Source organism: Hevea brasiliensis, chromosome 9, assembly GCF_030052815.1.
Source record: "Hevea brasiliensis isolate MT/VB/25A 57/8 chromosome 9, ASM3005281v1, whole genome shotgun sequence".
NCBI classification, from domain to species: Eukaryota; Viridiplantae; Streptophyta; class Magnoliopsida; order Malpighiales; family Euphorbiaceae; genus Hevea; species Hevea brasiliensis.
In genome coordinates this window covers 69952194-69975545 of record NC_079501.1, presented here as the reverse complement: position 1 = coordinate 69975545, position 23352 = coordinate 69952194, and positions in this window count along the sequence as shown.

Sequence of the window (23352 nt, the reverse complement as noted above, 5' to 3'; positions counted from 1 at the left end):
ACCCTTCTCTGAAGTCCCAAAAATTATTTTATAATTTTTCCCCTGGGTCTAGGGCTCCTCGTTGCGAGAACCGCAACTTCCCTCTGGTTACCCCTCGCTAGGGTACCGGCTCATTTGATTTAGTTGTATTTTATTTCTAAAATTTTTACTAAATTTTTCTTACTAATATTTGAGTTAATTATGGTTCCTGACTTTAATTTAAATATTTTTCCGGACGTTCTAGCTGTCCGGACCGACACCGGTCACCGGAACAGTAGAATGTACGGAGTTGATACCGGGAGGGTGTTACAACTCTTCCCCTCTAGTTTAAATTTCGTCCTCGAAATTTACCCAGTGTAAATAGCCGAGGAGCTACTACCTCTTTATTTCTTCACCTTTCTGTGTTATTCTACTTCACTTTGTCCTTAGTCTCAATCCTATCCTCAAATAATTCTGTACTCATCCACTTTCATCTTAAATACAGTCTCCTTCTCATGTCCATTCGCTATCTCATTGTCTCTTCACTCTCTTATTCCATACCCTAACCTAAAATAAATGAGAAATACAGATCTGCAATGGTGTCACCTCAACTCTTATGAATGCAATGCATGATATGCAGTCTATCTAGGTCCAGAAACGCCTAAACCGCGCTCTGATACCACTAAATGTGACACCCCTTACCCGACTACAGTGTAGCCGAGCAAGTTATGCCACTCAGTGTGAAGGAGCACTCTATTTTATCTGATTTCATTACAGTCCTTGATTTATTTATTCAAAAACTTTATTGAAGATTTAGGCTATTTTTACTTTTATCAAAATCTAACTAAATTAGAAATTTCAAAAAATTTTAACGATAATCCGACAAAGTGTCGACTGTAATTTGGACTAACAGTTCTTTTGAACCTGCCAAAGACAATTTCAATATATACTCAATTTCTCAAACTTAATAGTCTCAAAAATTTTCAAACATAATGTATCTCAATACAGTATCCATATTTCTCAGAAATCTCATTAGATTTTCAATATCTCAATATTCACAAGTATAATCTCATTATAACTCAAATTCAATTCACATACTAAAATACTTACTTTGAATAGCTTCCATAATTCATAGGTTAATTACATGAGTTTATTTTGTACAAGATATACAAATAATTACAATGTGCTAGGAATGAACAATATACATAACATGTATAAAATGAGCCCTATCTACATGCATTGCTGAGGAGGTGACAATCTTGAACTCTTCGACACTTCGCAGATCCGACTCCAAAAATCTCAATCGACAGATCTCACTGGTTTTACCTTGAAGACTGCGCGAGGAAGCAATTCCATCGCGCTAAGCATTTCTGCTTAGTGGTGCAATAATATAACCGTAAATAATATATACAAGTAAAGAAAGAAATAAATGATAATTCGGATACTCAAGAATCAATTTAATTTGGTATGGTATTTCTAGTATCAACGATCTTATATACTAGTTTGTTCCTCTTTGGAAGTGCTTAGTTTATAACTTTTCAAGAATACTAGCGGTATATAATTTATTCTATCTGTATTGTATTTCAAGTCCTGCAGATTACGCAATTTATATTTTTGTTATGTTTCTTTTGCTAATCTCTTTTGCTTATTCATTCAATACTTAATTTAATTGTACTGGATTTTCATTATACTTAACTTTACTTAGATGCCTGAATTGAATAATACTTTAATTGACTGCCCAAGTAACCTATACTAGACGACTGGAGTGGATAACGGGTCGTTGGCACTGGACACCGTGGTGCCTCGGGCCGTCATACCATGGGACGCAGAACGTCAACCATGTATGCAGTCAGTATGGCTAAAAAGCCATGATATCACATAATCGGGCATAAAAGCCATGCATACGGGCATAAAAGCCACGAATACGGGCATAAAGCCATGAATACAGGCATAAAGCCTTTCGCAGTACTGCTAAAACAATACCCTATTGGCATGCCAAACTATCCAAACCAATCTTGTTAGGTATACTAGGGCAATTAATATTTTAAAATATTAATATATTGTGCTTTATGACTTCATTATTTCATGATAAATTTCAATCATAATTCATACATTCATTTGATCATTTATATGATCACAATTCACATCAATTATCCTTTTATACCATTGTATTCAAAATACTTCTCCTCTTTACAATAATGAGAACTAATGTCTCATTCATACATTAATACGGTTTATTTGTCCATTCATTATGTTATTCATATTGATCACAATTCTAAACAATGGTTCACATGTACCATTGTATTCAAAACATTTTTCCTTTCTCATTTATACATTCAAGAATCTACTTATGTAATTACAAATTTTATATTTCAAGTTGAGTTACTAATATTTTATGAATTCCATTTGTGATGGGCATATATGCCCTAACTATCTATTCACATCAATTAGGTGACTTATTTTTCATGTTTCAAGTAATCCATGAATATTTCATGGATTTCAAATTTATGGCCTAAATTTCTTTTTAACAATTTTGACTAGGATGCATAGTCCATATTTGTCATACAATTCTAAGCATTTAAGCTTAGAATTGGTTCTAGGTCTTCATCTTAATTCACTAATCATTTTGATTACTATTCACCATACTAGTCAACCAAAATGTTGACCTTTTTATACTTAATGGATATATTAATTCTAATTACACCAAGATCCCACATTTTGAGTTTTACATTTACTAGTATTAATTGCCAATTGCAATTTAAAGTCCCCTAGATGCATTTCTAATTTCAAATTTTGAATTTCAAGTTTTGGTGTCACTATTCACCTCATTGGTCAACAAAAATGTTGACTTTTGCATAGACAATAGGTACATTGGTTTTAACACTCCCGATGTACCACATTTTGCATTTAAAACTTGTTGGAATCAATTACCAAATCCATTTCCAAGCTTATTTCAAGTTTTCATGTCACTATTCACTTCATTAGTCAACTAAAATGTTGACTTTTGCATAGAAAATATGTACATTGACTTTGGCACTTCAAACATACTACATTTTTCATTTAAAACTTGTTGGTTTTGGTCACTTTCTCAAAGCTTAGTTCATTTTGGCAAAATTGCCAATTTTCGGTTTTGGTGCTCCGAAGTTGCACTGTTTCATTGGTTGATTTATTGTTGGAATTTGACAAAACTTCCTTCATAGAAAATGTTCCTTATTTTGTCTAGTTGAATTTCTTTTTTTGAATCACTCCATTTGGAGTTTTGTAGCTCAAGTTATGGCCAAAATAAGTTTATCGTTCACGTAATCGTTCTCGCTGAAATTTTGGGTTTTGGCAGATTTTGGTCCAACTTTGGTCAGTAATTTGACCAAGTTAAGTTCATAATTTGGTCTAACTTTCTTCATATGAAATGTTCTACTATGCCTTAGGTTTCCATCGGTTCAAGAATTGCCTAAATCCGAGTTTTCTAGAGAGAGTTATAGCCATCCAAACATTACTGCTCAAATGAAAATCTGCAGAGTTGCAGGTTTGAACAGTAACTGTGACTGCCATTTGGGTTAGGTTCTGGTCATAATTTGGGGTAGGTTTCTTCATGAAAGTTGTTTTTCTATGTCTTAACTTGTGTTTGTAAAAATTTCAGATCAATTGACCAAATCTACAGTGAGTTATGGCCAAATGAACAGTTACTGTTCATTTGGTCATTTCTGCAGGTGCTGTTGCAGGGTATCCGGATTGGGGCCAACTTTTGGTCCTCTTGCTTTGGTCTTTTAGGCATGGTTTCTTCAGCAAAAATGTGCCATTACAAGCCTAGTTTCATGTCCAATTGGCCAAACACCAATTGGACCAACACAGCCCAAGATATGGCAGTCCAAGTGGACTGAAATTTCAGTCACCCTGCTGCACTCATGGGGCAGCCTGCCCATTTCAGTTTGTAACACTCTAATGCACCTCAAATTATGGTCAACATACCTAAAATGGTCACTAATTGACCATTAGAATTTTCTTTAACCATTTCATAAGCCAAATCAAATTTTTCACTTCCAAACCCTAGCCCAAGTTCAAGTTTCACCCATATTACCTTAGTTTAACTCACTAATTCATTATCACATGCATATATTCTTTAATCAAGATCTTTAGTCCACTTAAAGTCCATCAAAACAATCACTCTCATCCCTTCCTTAGGGCTGCCAAAATTGATGGCATACATACACATAGTTTTTATTCATTTTAGTTACAAATCCTTACTTATTTCAAGTCTTTAACATAGAAATAAAGAGCTTTAGGTGTATATGTGCACTAACCTTGAATGGGGCAGAATTTCCAGCCACCCAAACTCCTTTCTTTCTTCCTCTTTTGGCTGCCTAGAGGTTGCTCAAGTTGCTAGGTTAATTTTTTGTGAAGCTAGGTTATGATTTTGTTGGGTAGAAATGGGTGAATCAAGCTTTGAAAAGCTTGAATATACTTAGCTATGGAAGAGGTCACGTATTGGAGGAAGAAGAAGAAGAAGATGAGCAGAATTTTTAGGTCCATTTGTCTCTTTTAAGTATTTAAGAAAGCTTATTAGCTTGTGATTGGTTGGTGAGTTTTAAATGACATCATCACATGTCATAATTTGCTTTTTATTTCATTTTTCTTTTCTTTTCATCACTACTCATTTTCAATTTAATTTCTAGTAATATTTATTATATTTTATGTCATATTAATTATTTACGCAACTGGACAAGTCGGCCAAAAATCACCTCTGAAGGCGAAATGACCAAAATGCCCTCCGTTTGGCTTAACGGGTCAAAATTGTCTGTACCGATTGAAAAATTTTTCTAGGTATTTTCTTGGCATTCTAATGCCATGGGAACCTCAATAACCCTTCTCTGAAGTCCCAAAAATTATTTTATAATTTTTCCCCCGGGTCTAGGGCTCCTCGTTGCGAGAACCGCAACTTCCCTCTGGTTACCCCTCGCTAGGGTACCGGCTCATTTGATTTAGTTGTATTTTATTTCTAAAATTTTTACTAAATTTTTCTTACTAATATTTGAGTTAATTATGGTTCCTGACTTTAATTTAAATATTTTTCCGGACGTTCTAGCTGTCCGGACTGACACCGGTCACCGGAACAGTAGAATGTACGGAGTTGATACCGGGAGGGTGTTACATGTGCTTTGTATGTATTTATTGTACTTGGTCTTGAGCAGTTGTAAACTAAAATTGTAAATTATTTTGGCTTGTAAAAATATTGTGACATATTTCTTTTATCTCATCTTTTGGGAACACTGGAAAATTGATTGTTGAGCTGAGTTGATAATGTTGAGAAAATTATTGTGTTGAATTGTTATTGGAGTTTGAGATTGAGAAATATATTGGAAGTGTTTTTTTTTTACAGGTTTTTAAAGAACTGTTTTATTCAAAATGCATATGGCACTCTACCAAAATTTTTACAGAAATTATTGATACTCAAATTTGTTATTTTGTTTCACTTCAATTAAAAATTTTTAATACCTGTCAAAAGTGCTCACCACTGTAAAAAGAAGTAAGAAAAGTTTTAAAATCTCTTGTAGTATATTTAATGGGTTATCAGTAGACGAAGTTTGGTAATTCATTAAGTATACTACGGGATCATGTTATGCCTTACAGAGGGGTAAGGTGTGACAACCACACCCATAAGGCTGCCAAAATTTAAGAAAATCCAAACATGTAAATTTTTGTCCAATTTTCACAAATTCTAACCTAATTCATGTTCCTAACATGAAATTTAAAGAGAAAGGAAGAGAAAAGGGCACTTACCTCTCTTGAAGAGTTCTCAAATTTTCCCCAACTTCAAATTTTCTAATTCTTTTTGCTTCCTGAAGCTTGCCCAAGGTGCAAGGGTAAGTTTTAATGAAGGGATCTTAGGGTTATGAGGTGAGTTTGGCTAGGAAATTAAGTGAAAGCAAAAAAAAAAAAAAAAATGGTGAAGTGTGCTTTAATGGAGTCTCGGCCAGCTGAAGAAAATGGGGTAGATAAATGAATTTTTCATTTGTTTTTATCCCTTTTTATCTCTTTTATGAGTGCTTGTTAAATGGTGATTGGTGGGAGGTTTTTAAATGACATCATTATTATGTCATACTTGTGTAATAATTCCATTAAACTTCATTTTCTTTTCTTTATTTTGTAATCATTTTTAATTAAATTTTCATCAATATTTATTCATATTTTATGTCATATAATTCACATACTTAATTGGAAAAGTTGATAAAAAATCATCTCTGAAGGTGAAATGACTAAAATGTCCTTCGTTCAGCTTAACAAGCTAAAAATATCTGTACTGATTGATAAAATTTTCTTGGCATTTTCTAAGCATTCTAGTGCTTTCGAAGTCTCAATAATTCTTCACTAGAGTCTCAAAAATTATTTCACGGGGTTTTCTCATTGGGTCACCCATCGATGGGGCACCGGCTCATTTAACTTTGTTGCATTTCTTTTCTTAAATTTTTCCTAAATTTTTCTTATTATTATTTGAGTTATTTATGACTCCTCACTCTAGTTTAAATATAGTTCCAGACATTGTGGCCATCCAAACAGACATTAATCACCGGAACAATAGAATATACAAACAATCTACAGTGAGGGTGTTACACTTTCTTTAAGCTTAACGTAGTTGTACCTTCTTGATTCCATGAAACCTCAAACTTCCAGCCTACCTTGTGCCATTGAAAAGGTCCTCATACGACCTCTTGTCTATCCTAGGTAACCAATTGTGTAGAGCTCCATCCAAGTGCCAAATGCCTCCTACATCACTTATAAACATTAAAAAGTGAACCGGGCCATTTCTTTGACATGACAATCCCCAATAGCCCAATTAACATGACTTTATCATTTTCCACTCTTTCTCTTGAATCGAAGCTTCCTGACTTCTACCTTAAGCTTTTTACTATCTAACATACTATCTAACATATTGGCACTTAGACCGAAGCTCCACTGCTCCTTTACCCTATCATTTCACCATAACTTGACCTAATCATCCTTTAGTGTGCCCTTGCATGCTCATTCCTTCTTATTGACATTCTTGTAATCAACTCTTCTCGAGCCTTTCTCTTTCGTTATTTTTGCTACAATTAATATTTTCCCAAATTTATTGTACTTCCTCTTTAACCTTTGCCTTTAGTTTTGGGCTTAGAGCAACAATAATGTTTAGCTAACCATCTTGTCACCATTGGTTTTAACCTTCTTTTTACTTTTTAGTCCTAGCCTGATTGCTAGCTTCATTATTTTTGAAATTCCAACTTTATGATTGGCTCCTACTAGCACATCCTTCATATTATATCACTCTATGATACTAGCCTACTATCCATATTATGCAACACATGTAATTCTCAATGGAAGATTCCTCTTGTACCTCACTCCCCAACTTAACCATTAGAACATTATTATTCCCTTTGTAGAAATTGGTCATTATGGTTAATTAGGGGCCCTTAAACCTATAAGTTCCACCTAAACTAACCATGGTAGTGGTAAATATGCATTTTGCCACAATCTCAGATAAGATACTTCATGCGTTCATTCTTCTTGATATAGTCACATCTATTGCCCATGGCTCTTCAAGCTTCAGCCTAAAATCACCTATATCTCCTTATTTTCTCCTTCAAAATCATCATATATTTACTATTATTGGGCTTTTTGTATAGGATATGTAACATCTCCACTGTACGTATTCTGCACGTTCTATTGCTCTAGTGGCCAAATAACAGTCCAGGCAGGTTAGGATGTCTGGAACTATACTTCGGTGATAGTGAACAGACATATAATGATGAAATAAATAAAAAGAAAATACAAGAAAAATCAAAGAAAAATGAAAGAGAGAAAATAAAGCTAAGTTAAACGAGCCGGCACCACAGCGATGGGTGACCCACTAGGAAGGCCGTTGCCAATCCCAGGACTACGGGGAACCCTCAGAATTTAATTTTGAGGCATAAATAAAGGTTTATTGAAATGTAATTGACACTAGAAATATCAAAGAAAAATTAATAAATTAGTACAAAAAAAAATGAAAAATCGAGAAACAGACAAAAATCGGTGTTATCGAAAAATCGAGAATATAACCCGAAGTGGGGTATTTTGGTCATTTGACACCTAGAGTTGCCTTTTGACCTCAATATCCATTAAAAATAAATGATATTACACTTTATAAATGTCATGAAAAATTAAATTGTGATACATTATAAGAATAGTGAAAGAAATGGGGGATAAAATCTAATTTATGAAACTTTGAATAATTAACATTAAAATCCAAGTTAGTGCTCCACTAACTCTTAATTTGGGACACTTAAATATTCCTTTGGGACAGAAGAACCATCATCTTCCACCTTGAGAAATAACCAGCCAAGAGAAATGAAGTTCACCATGTAAATCACCATGGACGCCCCACATGCAACCTCCATGGGTGCATGATCAAGCCACCATTTCTACTTAGTTCCTTCATTAAAGCTTGCCTATTCACCTTGGGGAAGATATTGGCAACAAGAAAAACAAGATTTGGTGAAGTTTTGATAAGCTCCAAAAGTGGTAAGTGTCCAAAACCTCTCCCTTGCTTTAGTAAACCTTGTGTTTAGGTTGAGGTGAGTATTTTGGTTAAGAGAAATAAAGAAAATCTTGAGAAATGAAATGGTCCATTTTCGGTAGCCATGAATATGTGTTGTAGTTGAATTTTTCTTACCTCTAATGGATGGAAACTAAGGTTGAATAACTTATATGGAGGAAGTAGTAAGTTAAAATCTAAGTATGTGCATGTAGTGCTTGAATTAAGGGTGTGTAATGGAACCTTAATGCTTTGGGCAAACTGCCATGTTTGGCAGCCTATTAAACCATAAATTTATGTGTGAACATGTAGTTATTAATGAAATATGCTAATGTTAAATTGTGGGCAGCAAGTATAAGTGATATTGAAGTATGATTATGTTGAAGTGTATGTGTAATATTAACATTAAGATATATTGAATTTTGGTGAAAGTGAATGTTGAACTTAATGGTGAATTGTATGCATTGAGCACTTGAATATTCTACCTAAAATTGTTGCTGGAATTGTGTACAATATATATATGGAAGTGTTATTGATTGAATATTGAAGTAATGAGGAGGAGAAGGAATATCAAATTGGAAGTGTATGTGCTTTGTGCAGGTTGTGTATTAAAGGCAGTACCTAAATTAGGCCATAAGTGCTAAACTATGAACCCAATTGGTATGAAGCCAATAAGGGGTGAAACTAGACACCAAATAGGCCAACTTTCATGTAGAAATGTTGCCGAAATTCAGCCTAGAAACTGACCTTAAAAATGACTAAATCCGGATTAGCAACCTTGCAACCCAGATTTTTGACCATATGAACAGTAGTCCTTAGGATGACCATAACTCACTCAAAATAGGTCCAATTGACCTGAAATTTTTACCATGGTTAGTTAGACATAGATATACAATTCTTATAAAGACACCAAAGCCCAGAAATTGCCAGAACCAAGTCAAATGGCTTGCACAAATTCGGGTACAAAAATTGCCGAACCAAAAGTGACCTAAAAATTGACTAAATTTTGCACTAAAGGTGCAATCTGTCCAGCTTTAGTAAATTGACCATAACTTGTTCTATACAACTCGGAATGACCTGAAATTTTGCCCCGCGTGCAATAAGACATAGAGCTACAATTTTGCTTCTTTGACCAAAAGCTAAAAACCAAGAGAAATAGGACTTTAAGCTAGACCAATCTAGCATACAAAAATTAAGAATTTGACATCTTACATACAATGATGCTTGAAGCATTTTGGCAATGAATTTCAACTTGTAAAAATGGTAAATTGCACTATATTGGTAGCATATTGAGGTATAAATTGTGACATATTGATGCTAGAAACAACTTATCCATATTACCTAAAAAGATCAACATATGCATTGACTTGTGAATTATATAATAGTTAGTAAACTCCAAAAATTGAAGAATTAAACAATTAATTTATAATGTGCCCTAGTTTGTCTAGTTGACTAGTATGGATAGGTTGGCATGCCAATAGGATTCTGACAGCTGTTCTGTAAATGGCTTCATGTTATACTGTGTTTTTATGGCTTATTCTGCCGCACTGTGACTTTAATAGCCTACGGCTATACATATTGTGTATTTATTCATGGCTTATCGCCAGATTGACTATATGGCTTTTTAGCCACACTATTTGCACACCGGGAGACACTTTGTGACCGATAGTGTGATGACCCAAGATACTAGGTACCCAGTGCCAGTATATCCGTTTATCCTGTCTGGTCAGTAGATAGGCTACACGGGTAGTAATTCAAGTACTATTAAATTCAAATAGCTAAATCTAGTCTACTGACATACAGCACCACCAAAAATTCGTAAACACTTTATTTACTTTATTTTAGTGTATATTTCTTTATATTTGGCACCACTAAGCAAAATTGTTTAGCGCGTTGCTTTTGTAACGCGTAGGTATTAGAAGCACAGCTGGGGAGCCCAGCAGACCTACGACCGGGTGAGACATCAGATCTGCACAGGAGTCCAGAGTCATCTGCACTGCATTGCATACATGGTAGGACTTAGGATATCTTTTATTTTGTACTTTTGTTGTATCTTTGAAATTTGGCCTTGTATTTTGTAATATTATGAAAGCTTTAAAGTTTGTAATAACTTGTACATATTAAGTAACATGGAAATTTTCTGGATATATTTGAATTATTACGGACTGTATTAAGGAACTGTTTAATGACTGTAAAAGTCTATTTACATTATTGAGAAATAGAGACTGTAAAATATTTGAGATTTTGATATTATCATATTAAACTGTTTTCAACAGGTTTGGAAGGATAGTTTGTCCGAAATACAGATGGCACCTTGCCAAATTTTTATTACTATTTTTAAAACACTGATTTTATTAAAGTGTGAAAATAGAACTAGTATGCTATGAATAGCACATAAAGACTTCTTAAAATCAAATTGAGTTTAAAAAATGTGATAATCACAGACTAAGTGCTCCGGCACGCCGTGTAGCACGCCTTGCTCGGCTACACTGTAGACGGGTGAGGGTTGTTACAGGATATTAGCTGCACTACCCCTCCTTTATACACCAACTCACCTAACATATTATTTAAAATTTACTATCTCTACTTATATTTCATTTATATTTCATATCTACCATGATTCTTCTTGTGTCCCTATCTTTGTTATATTTTGGAAGATACCTCTCACTAATAGATTATTCTAGTACTGATTCCAATCATACCTACTTCCATTACTCTAATCTTTGTACTTCCCAGAGACTTGTGACTACCACCTATACATATCTCTTCCTGTTCTATCCCTTATGGTTATCCTATCATTGATGCTTTGCATAAATGATTTTATTGGTCACACTGAGAACATCTGCCTAATTTCCTATAACAGACCCTATATTAATACCTCACTCTCTATATAGTTTAACTTAAAGCCTAGGTGTTATTATCCACCATTCCTTTTTCCTCATTATGTCTATTTGAACCATTACATTGACTTTGTTGAACTTACTACTTACCAGTTCCACTTCTTTGCCCAAAAAAATAATTCAAGACACCATTCTACACCCTATAATTATTGCTCACTCTAGCTGCATTCCTTCCCTAACTTTCCTCATATTATCAACAGACAAAAAGGGCGTGTCCCTTTACCACCGATTCCACTTTGGGAATAGGGAATAGACAGAGTTTAATCTTGATCTTATAACTTTAAGCTCCTTGTTCTGGCTCCTAATACTGTACCAACTATGACATGCTCTGAGTTCTACACTTTTGAGTTTTATACCTTGACAACCGTTCTTGATAATGTGGTCCTGTTCTAGGCTCCCTAAACTTACTTTTCAGTTCATCTAGATTACCTTTCTCATAACAACACCTTGCATTCTCTGTATCTTAACTATGTTTTTTCTTTTGACTTGATAACTACTCTAGAAATTATGTTCTTTCTTCTGACTTGACAACTATTATAGAAATTTGTACCCTTCCTCACTATCTTTGCCATGTCATTTATGCTTTTGTGTTTCTCATAATTGGTCCTTTGACCACTCTAACTAGCACTTTACTAGCTCCTGGGTTATCTCTCTTATTGTATATGAACCATCTATCTTATCTTTCATTTCTGCACTTCTTCTATCTACTAGTATTTTTTTATTTATCTCCATTTACTTACTGCCTTTATCCTTTTCTTTGCTTAGAGTTTACAATCACTTGGATAGTAAGAAACTAAAAAGAAACTTAGGGAACAATAGCCATACATTCATTATGTGATCTTTATTCTTGTTTGCTAGACTACAGACTACCCTCTTCTACCTCAAGGAAGGGATCTGCATGGATCCTCTTTTCCCATTTCCACTCCATCACCCAAAACTTAAGGTACTATGTACTCAAACCCCTCATTAACTCAAAAGCCTTACATACATCATGACCTTATTATGATTCCTAGAGCAGAACTTATACCTCCCTTGGGTACTTGAGCCAACAACTCTCTATCACACCCTATAGTCCTAGTTGGGATGTCATTCTGTAGGTCATTAACACTAATAGTAATCTTTTGTCTTTCCTAAAAAGATAAGACCATGCTCTACAACACAACTAACTACAAGAGAGTTCCAGCATCTGCCACATTGCTTCAACCATGGAAGGCTATCTGTTTTTTTATCATATTGCAAACTTTCCTAAAATGTCATTTCACATGCTATAAACATTATTCATAACCTCTGGTCTCTTTTAGGGAGCAAAGTCATACTTTGCACCTCACTGCTACATTCTAACTAAACTTTGGGCAAAATATATATTATAATGCCAAAACTATTCAAAATCCCATACCGAAGACCAAATGATCTCACTTAATAGGTGTCATCCTTATATTGCAACCATACTAAACCTCCAATCCCATGACAACTCATAATATGACTTTAACTCATGTTAGGGTAACCGAGTCACTAGTTTTAATTACTATTCAACTGTGATCTTTGATATACTAGCTTAAGTTTTTAAAATCCTAACTAGGAGTTCCAAACTCCTTTGCAGAAATAAATCTCTATTTTGGCATTACTGTACCAAAATAGAGGCTGGCTGCATACATTGTGTAGACATAATAAGGATGCACGTAGTTGATAAAGTCAAAATATATAGACATTTAAGGTTAACATTCATTGCATTTTGTTAGCATTTAGTCTCTTTTATGTTTATTTTTAAGTATTTTTATTAATATTTTACAAAACTTGTTAATCTAACCCAATTATTTGATTTTCATATTTTATCAGGTATTTTTATGCGGTTCTAAAGCTAAGGACAAGTTTGGAAGAGGTCTGGAGGTTAAAAAGTAAAGAATGGAAGGCCAAAGGATTAGTTTTACATAATAATCCCATATCTATATTGTAATCTACAGCTTATAGTACAAACAATAAAAGCATTATATAGGTTACTGCAGTATGTCGAAACAGGCTATCACCTCTAACTCCTTGCACCTTTATATACCTCATATTGAAAACCCTATCCTAAAAGAGCACTCTACATAAAACCATACTCTTGCCCTAGTCGAGCAGTTTGCTGACAACTTGCTAATAGGGTATTCGCACTCTCACTTAAGGCAGCTACACTACCATAACTAATTCTTGTGTACTCGTGCCTTACACTAAATAGGCACGACATAGTCCCCATACTGACCAATCACATCATCTCTTGGGGTATGTATCACTATGGTAGATATTGACACATATGCGATTTCAAATTTATATCACTTATACCCTAGGAGAACCAAAACACTGAACAAACCCCCTAACACACTACCCAAGGAATAATGATAATACTAGAAGCAAGGAATTACAGAGAAAATGAAATAGAATCCTATACTCCACATGTGACGACCCCAAGTACACACTTTCTCATAAATCTAGAGCCTAAGCTCTGATACCAATTTTTTCATGACCTAACTTTATGGGTCGGATCAACACTAGGACTTAGGTCAGCATAAAGCCCTCAAAGCCCATAATAATCCGTACTATTCACTATCCATAACCAGACCCAAACTCTATCCCAATATACAAGACAAAATAAATTATTATAATTAAACTTGGGTCATCTCAGCCAATAGCCATCATACATACACAATTAGTGGAGCTTGGCTCAACTTTAATACTCATCATAAATAATAAATTTAATGCCATTGTGTAAAGTAATTTATTTATACACCAGCACCACAGCAAAGCTCTAAGAATTAAATAAATAAGTAAATAAATAAATACAATAAAAATTATTAACTGCGCAATGTAACAACTTGCGTAGGAAAATGCAAGTTAAACTCCGAAAATAAAATTTGCTCCTCCCATAATCTGGGGAAAAATATTGAATAGAAATTAGCATTTAAGTCAGAGAGTTTATATATTGATTATTGGTTCAATTTTTATAACTATCTAAAACTAGTGCAATCCTACCATGAAATGTGTAGCTACACATATAATAAACAATTCACCGAATATTGTTATGAGAAGAAAATTTAGAGCTACTCACGCACGTAGTGTATTACTTCATACATAAATATGGGAGCTGATTCCTTAAACAGTTTTCTCAATTCAAAACCTACCAGCGAGCTCAACTCAAGCTGGACTTTCACTTAAATTCATGTGCGAGGGCCCGCGAGATCAACTCAAAGTCGTGCCTCACCCCGACTTCACACGCCCATCCGGGGCCTACAATAACCTAAATTAAGTCCAATCATCCAACTCTAGTTCGGGCCCCTAACTCTTTTACAGTCTAAATAATTATTTTCAGCACTTTAAAAATTATAAAAATATTCCTAGAGGTCTTCTACATCATCCTTGTATTAATTAATTTCATTTTACTTAATTTTACTAAGTCAAGAATATTTTACAGAATACACAGCTAGCTTAACCAAAGTCAAAACTATACAACTTGAGTTTAGGACAACCTTTGCAAATTCTACTACCTGAAGTGTATCCGAAACGTCTAAAAATGATTGTAAATATGACCACATTTCAAGACAGCCTATTGGGCATTCAAACCCAGCCAAAAACTTAGTCCTAAGTGCCAGTGAGCTATAGTTGATCTAATCGCACCTAAATAAAGCTCATAAATTATTAATAATTATCATATAATTATTTTTAATTTACGGGAATCGAAAAGACTTAAAAATCTCACTGATTGATTAGGCTATCCTATGATCTCTTTTTCAAACGATCAGGGTTTGTCCCATCTTGAAGGTTTCAGCATGGTGAGTTTAACGGTGATCTCGGATCACTAATCTGACGGTCAGATTAGTCTTAATCATGTTGGAAAGTAGCTAAAATCCATTTTTATCTCCCCTTACCGATGTTGGAAACGGCCGCCAAATCTAGCATGATTGGTCCCATTTAAAAGTGCTCTTCACCAGGAGTTCATAGTAACTGGAATCACTCCAATCGGACGTCGTGATCACCAGATATGAGCATTCAAAATTTTAAACCCACTTTTTTTTTGTTCTCATTGCAAATAACTGCCCAATGCCGCTTGTTCCTAGTTGCTAGAGGCCTCCGGAAGATGCTCTTATTGCCTGGTGTGTTGCTGGCTTGTGGGAGTCTAGTCGGAAAGGTGAAATGAGGGAGAGATTTAGTTTAGGGATTAAAAAGAAATTGTGTAAGGGAGGGGGAGAAGGACATTGACACGTCTTGAGATAAAAGGATTTTTGGTTTTTTTTTTTAACTGTCATGTCAATCAAATCAAACTTTTCTTTTTTTTATAATAAATAATAATTAATAAAATATTATTATCCTTTAAATATCTTACCATAAATTAAGAAATACTAAAATAAAGTCATATTTTATAATGAAGATTTTAACTCAATTTAAAATAAATACACTATCTTATTAACCAAATTTAAATAACAATTAAGTTGAAAGAATAAAATTTCAATTAGATTATATTATCACGGAATAAAAATAATAATATAATTAATAACTTACTAATATAGTTGATAGTATTCAAATAAATTATTATTTAAACCTTAGAATTTCATAAACTAATGTTAAAATTGGTAACTTCACGATAAAGCTTTAAATTTATGTACACTCAAAACTAAATCTAAAACTTTTAAATAATCTCAAGAAATATATATATATATATATATATTAAATAATGAAATATTATTAACATAATCAAATATATAAATAATTTATTTATTAAAATTTTCAAGACATTACAATATACTTACTTTAAGAACCCACAATTTCATTATAATGGAATGATGTACACATGACTAAGGAAAATAATCTACACAAAGCTAAATATCAATTCTATTATGAACATTCTTCCCCTTATACTTTTCTAAGCAATCAACATATCAAACCTCCCAAAGTCACTTTAATCATCCATCAAAACAATTCTCATCATATCAAAAGAGTCAAAATATTAACAAAAATTTTATTGATTTTATGACTAAAATGCAAGAATGAAAAAAAAAAATTTCTACCTAAAATGCTAAATCTAAAATGAAAATTTTCTTGCACTCCTAAACTCAAATTTTACATTGTCCTTAATGTCATCAAAATAGTACAATCAGCTTAAGAGCAACATCATAAATGCAATCAATAAGGAAAAGCTAATAGATATAAAATACTCTCCTTTGAAGCACGTCTTCCCTCGAAAATTTGTACGCTCGTTCTCTATTGCCCCTTTTAAGTGTTTCTTGAACAAATAAAGTGAACAAATATCAAAATAAGTTTGGAAAGGTGATTAAACAAAAGAAATAAACAAATGCAAAAATTAAAGTAAAACTTGAGTTGCCTCCCAAGAAGTGCTAATTTAAAGTCATTAGCTTGACCCTTTTTAGAAGTGCTAATAAAAAAGCGGCTTCTGCCCATAGTAATTGTCATATAATACTACATATGATTTTTGATTCAGAATGCCCTTAAGATTGGCAAGATTTGAAACAAGTTTGTATGTAGTACGAACAACACTAGCTTGGAATAAGGATTGCTTTAGCTCATGGAGGACATATGATGATGCAAGAGGTGTGATAGAAAAGGGTCTTTCGGTGGTGTAAGCACCATCAATGAACTCAAATTGATAGTATTTTCAATTTCTTCATCAACCACCTTCATTTCTTATTTGTCTTTATGTAAGCATTCTTCCAATGACTCCCCAACTATAAAGGAGTTGTTTTCTTCAACTTTAGGTACCACTTCTTCTTTAAGTAACTCCTTTTCTAGTGGGAACTCTATCAGTAAATCATCTTCAAAGGAATTTTGTTTTTCTAATTAAGGCTTAACTTCTTCTATAGGTTCAATTCCCATGAAAATTTTTCATCATTCAACTCAATGTCCCTACCTTGTTTGTTTAATTCCTCCTCATAAAGTGATAGCTTATTGTTTACCATTAGGTTATCAAAATTTTTAAATTAAGCTACTGCCTCTTTAAGTCCCGCTCCTTTCTCTACTTGAAGCTCAAATGGTTGGTGTGAAATATTGGGTTGATATATTAGCGGGGGATATTTATGACTTTAACCTTGTAATGAAGGATCCCAATACTAATAGTAATCAAAATCTACCATGTCATTCAACAAGTGAATGGCATCCTTACAGCCTCTTTAAAGAACATGATCACTAGTAGCCTAAGCTCCATAATCTACCTAATTTCTTGTCACTTTAGCTAAACCATCATAAAAATAAAGAGTTAAAGACATATTTGAAAAATTATGATGAGGAAATCTCTCTACCTATTCACTGAATCTTCCCTAAGTAGCATAAAAGGGTTCATCATATTGTTGAATAAAACATGTGAAGATTTCCTAATGCAACATAGTACCTCGCAAGATAAATAAATAAAAGCAAAATTAGACATATAGAAAAAAAAGGCAAAAAATAAACCATAAAAGAAATTAAAAATGTCTAGATTAACCAAATCACCAATCATCTAATATCAAGCACTAATCCTTGGCAACGGTGCCAAAAACTTATTGTGCAAAATCTCGTAAGTGCACGAATCATTAATAAGTAATAAAGTGATAAGTGAGTATCATTCCCACGAGCATCATAATGAGTACAAAACTACATGGCAATTATAATTATCTAGAATATCAAATTCAAGAGGAATTTATAAACTAACTAATTATCGCAAAAAAGTAAATGTGAGCAAATTAACTAGATTGAAATATCAATGTATAAAACATTTCAAAGATAAGGGTTCACACTTCAATTAATTATAGACCTAATCCAATTCATTCAATAAATAGGAAATTATTACTTTGAAGGAAATTAATCCTAAGTTATCTTGAGTTCTCTCTCAAGGCACTCAAGTTGTATTTTAATCAACTTAATCCCTACATCATGGCGATTAAATCAATTAAAACCCATTAATTTCTTTAATTAATTGTTAGATCTACATAAAATTTTAGCCTATCTTTAGATCAAGAACCCAAAGTTCAAAATCATGCTATTCCAATATTAATTTTCACCTTTCAGTCCTTCAATTAATATCTAAAATCGATACTAAGTGGAGCTCAACACAAAGCATGATTAAGAATATAAGAGAATGAATCAAAGAACAAAATACCCAATTTATTAAAATAAAATCAAACCAAATCTATAACTGAATTGATAGTGCTACATCCCTAACTCTAGAATAAAAGAAACTACTCACACATGGTGAGTTTCAATCAAGTTTATAAAATAATAAAGAAAAGATATGAGAAGAAAAAAGAATGAAAGAACCTAGGTGGAGAATAACAACCTTGGACCTTTCGAACTTTAGCTAAAAACCCCTCTGAAAATCTTGTAGATCTTTTTCTCCTTTTGCCTCCCTCCAATGTAATGTGCTTTCTCAAAAGTAAAAAGGCTAACGCCCCCTCTAATCCTAACTTATCATATTTATATCTAGTGTAAAACCCTTATTTTAGAGTCCAAATAGGCTTAGAAGCCTCCTAGAATGAGTGAGAAGGAAGAAAAGTCGAATTGGAATTCTGCCTTTGAGTCATTACACAACTCATTTAGTGTTGCATGGGTCTGCCCTGCATAACTTTTTTTCCCTTAAATTTTTGAAGTTTCTTTAGCATAAAGGATTACATGGGATAAGAGAAATTACATGGATCTAATTACACAAGCCGTGCAACTTAAAATCTTCAAGAACTGGTTTATACGGGTTGTGTAATTTGTTACATGCCCAGTGTAATCTTCAATGAACTCCAATGCTACATTTTAATGCTTCATCTCCTCTCCAATTCCTTCCATGCCTTCTTGGACTATCAAAACATACCTACTAAAATCCAAAAACATAAGATCAGACCCAATTTAAACAAATCTCAAAAGATAACTAAAAACATGTAAAAATAAAATAATAAGTAACTAAATATGAACAAAATGCAATGATTATATTCCTAAATGCCTATATGATATAACTACATCAATCAACCTAACCATAGAAAGATATAAGCATCAAAATATCAAAATACAAAAAACTGCAAGTTTGAAAAAAAAAAATATTACTAAGAACTTTAAATATGCAACAGTAGTATAGAAAATACAAAAACTTTAAATATGCAGTAATAGTTTAGAAAATACAAGAAACTTTGAAACCTTAGTCCACATTAAGTAATAGTTACTCATTTGCACAAAGTAGTCACATTTTAGTAATTTGTATTACGTGTTTTTTTATATAAAAACTTCAAATGTATATTAATCCTGTCTACAATTAAAATCAACTTCTACAAATAGGTAGCTACATTCTTATATGCTACTCAAAAGATTATACTGCAACAACAATAATATTAACATTGAACCCCCCCACTAAACTATGTCAAAAATTTAGAATTTTCAAAGTTAATAAAGAATGTAGCTCCATTGCAATCTATCATATCTAAGAAAAGATAGGCCATACCTCCATTCCCTTTAAATAGTGAGTATGGGCCATCACCTCCATGCATCTCTTTTGATATAATTTGTATTACATGTTAATAGATTTATTATAAACTATATCAATAACCTGTAAAATACCAATTACTTACCAACTTTAACTTAATTAATTATCAAGCAAAGATCTATTCTTACACTATTATTCATTACTGAAAATTCTGCAAAATAGAACAATCAAATATAAGAAAACAAGGCCAAAAAAATAGTCCAATATTATGTAAAGGGGAAAAAATAATAACAGATTTAAGTTCTTTATATCTCCCAATATCCTCCAATGCTTCTTCAAGATCAATTATGGGCTTAGATTGTAACACCCCTCACCCAACTACAGTGTAGCTAAGCAAAGTATGCCACACTCGGTGCCGGAGTACCCTTTCTTATCTTACCTTATTCCCTTAATAATTTTAAACTTGTTATATTTTAAACTAATTCATATTCTTTAGAGAAACTATCGGAGTTTCCCCTATTTTATTATCGTTTGACGTGATTCACTATTCACCTGTTTGAAATTTTCAATAACATTTTCAAATAAAGATCTCATCCATACTGATCATTTCTGATAGTGTCCATAAATTTCGATTCTTATTCATTACCATGCATATCCTTTCATACTCATTTCATATATCGAAATTCTCAAATTTCATAGTTTACATGATTTACAAATTAATTACATAAATTCATACTTTACATGATATACAAATTTATTACAATTCCATAATTTATATTTCAACATAATAACTAATTATAAATACATAAAATAACTTTTGTGAGCCCTATCTATATGCATTGTTGAGGAGGTGACAATTTTGAGCACTTCTAACACTTCTGCAGATCCGACTCCAAAAATCCCAGTCTAATATTCACTGGGCTTTGTCTTCAGTACCTGCACGAGGAAACCAATCCATCATGCTAAGCATTGCTGCTTAGTGGTGCAATAATATAACAAAGAAAATAATATACAAATAAAGAAAGAAATGGATTATACTTTGGATACTCTGAAATTTAATCTAATTTAATATAATACTTCTAGTATCAACTATCTTTCGTTCTAATTTATTCCTCTTAAGAAGTAATTTATTCCTAAATTCACAGTACTAATATACTCATATCTCTTTTGCAAATCTTTTTATCATTTCATTCAATACTTTCTAGGTTATCACAAATTATTTCATAATAATTAAATTTTAATATCGTGCCAATTCATTTCAATTCTTTCTACTAAATAATCAATAGATTTCACTACCCAAGTAACCTATGACAGGCTGACTAAACTGGATAACGGGTCATTAGCACTGGACATCGCAGTGTCTCAGGCCGTCATACCATGGGACATGTAAGCTCAGTAAGTCAACCACGTATGCAGTCAGTATGGCTAAAAAGCCATGATAACATATCAGTATGTCTAAAAGCCATGATAACAAGTAATCGGGCATAAAAGCCATGAGTGCAGGCATAAAGCCCTGAACACAGGCATAAAATCTTATACAGTACTGCTAAAATAATACCATATTGGCATACCAATCTATCCAATCTAACACATGTGTTTAAGCAATACATGGGCACATAGTACCATTAAATGTTAATAGATTGTATTTTATGACTTCATTATTTCATGACAAATTCCAATTATAATTTATACATTCATTTGATCATTCATATGATTGCAATTCACATTAATTATCCTTCTATACCATTGTACTCAGAGTATTAGTCCTTTCTATAATAATGAGATCTAATGTCTCATTCATACATTAATATGATTCATTTATTTATTCATTATGTTATTCATATTGACCATAATTTATAACAATTATTTCATTAATCACATTATCTATATTAACCATCTTAATAGTTTTTCTAATTTATTATGCCATTTCCTATATCATTAGGGTTACTATTCACATTACCATTTCCCTTCAAAGGTTGACTTTCTCATACATAATAATTACATGAATTCTAACCACATGAAATTACCACATTTTGGTTCACAAAAGTGTTGACATTGGTTGCCAATCAATATAACCAATAGGAAATAAATAAAAAATTTCAGTTTTGGGTGCTAGAGTTCACTGTTCTATTAGGCAATTCTACAGTGAGAATTTGGCCGAATATTCTTAATCAAAGTTGTTCCTTATTGTGTTTAGTTTAATTTCTCTTTTTGAATCACTCTATTTGGAGTTTTATAACTCAAGTTATGGCCATTTTATCATAAGTGGCCGGATTTACCTGTACCCAGAATTTCTAGGCAGAATTGGTTCTGCCAGATTTGGTGTCTTGACTTTGGTGGACAATTCAATTAAGTTGTGGTTAAAATTTAGAGTTATATTCTTCATGAAATTTGTTCTAAATTGTCTAAGCTTTCTATTGATATAAAATTTAGGTTAATTGGACATTTATACAGTGAGTTGTGACCATTTGAACAAACACTGTTCATTTGGTCAATTTCCAAAACCAGCAGGTTAGTTACCGGATTTTATCAATTTTTAGGGTATTCTAAGTTTGTTTGCTGTGTAACACCCCTATGTTCGGTAATGCGTTCTACTGTTCCGGTGACCAATGTTGTCCAGACAGCTAGGATGCCTAGAACTACACTTCGATATGAGTGAGGAGACATTAAATAATCAAATACAAGAAAAGAAAATACAAGAAAAACAAAGGAAAAATAATAGCAAAGAAATATAACCAAGTTAAACGAGCCGAGAACCCAAGCGATGGGTGACCGCACGGGGAAGTCACGGCGTGGACCGTTGACTAGCCCTGGACCACGGAGAACCCTAGAAAATATTTTTAGGAATTAAATAGACCCCTATTGAAGTATAAATATCATTAGAAATATTAAATAAAAATTAAATAATTAGTACAAAGAAAAGTGAAAAATCGAAAAATGGACAAAACCCGGTGTTACCGAAAAATCGGGAATGCAACCCGAACAGGGGCATTGTGCTCATTTGACATCCCGAGTTGTCTTTTGACCTAAATTTCCATTAAAAATAAATAATATTACACTTGGAAAATATAATGAAAAAATAATTTAGGGGTACCTAATGTAAATAGCAAAAATGGGAAGCTTAATGTGGGAAAATGAAATTTTAGATTAAACTAATAATTTATTTTGACATAGTGCTCCACTAATTCATGAAAGTGGACCACTACCACTTCATTTGGATAGCAGATCATCTTCTTCCTCACTTCTCCAAGAACCATCCAAATTTCTCCCAAGAAAATCCACCATTGACGTCCATTTGAAAGCTTTATACAAGCTTGATTTAAGCTTCCTTCTTTGCACCTTCCTTCATTAAAGTTAATCCTCACACCATGGGCAGTAGATAGGCAGCAAGAAGACCAAGTTTTGGAGAGATTTTGAAGAATTTCCAAAGTGGTAAGTTTGTATTTTTGGGTTATTGCTTCATCAAAGTTAGTAGGAATGTTATGGGTGTTTGATTTATGAAGAAATTTTTGAGTTTTGATGTTGAATGG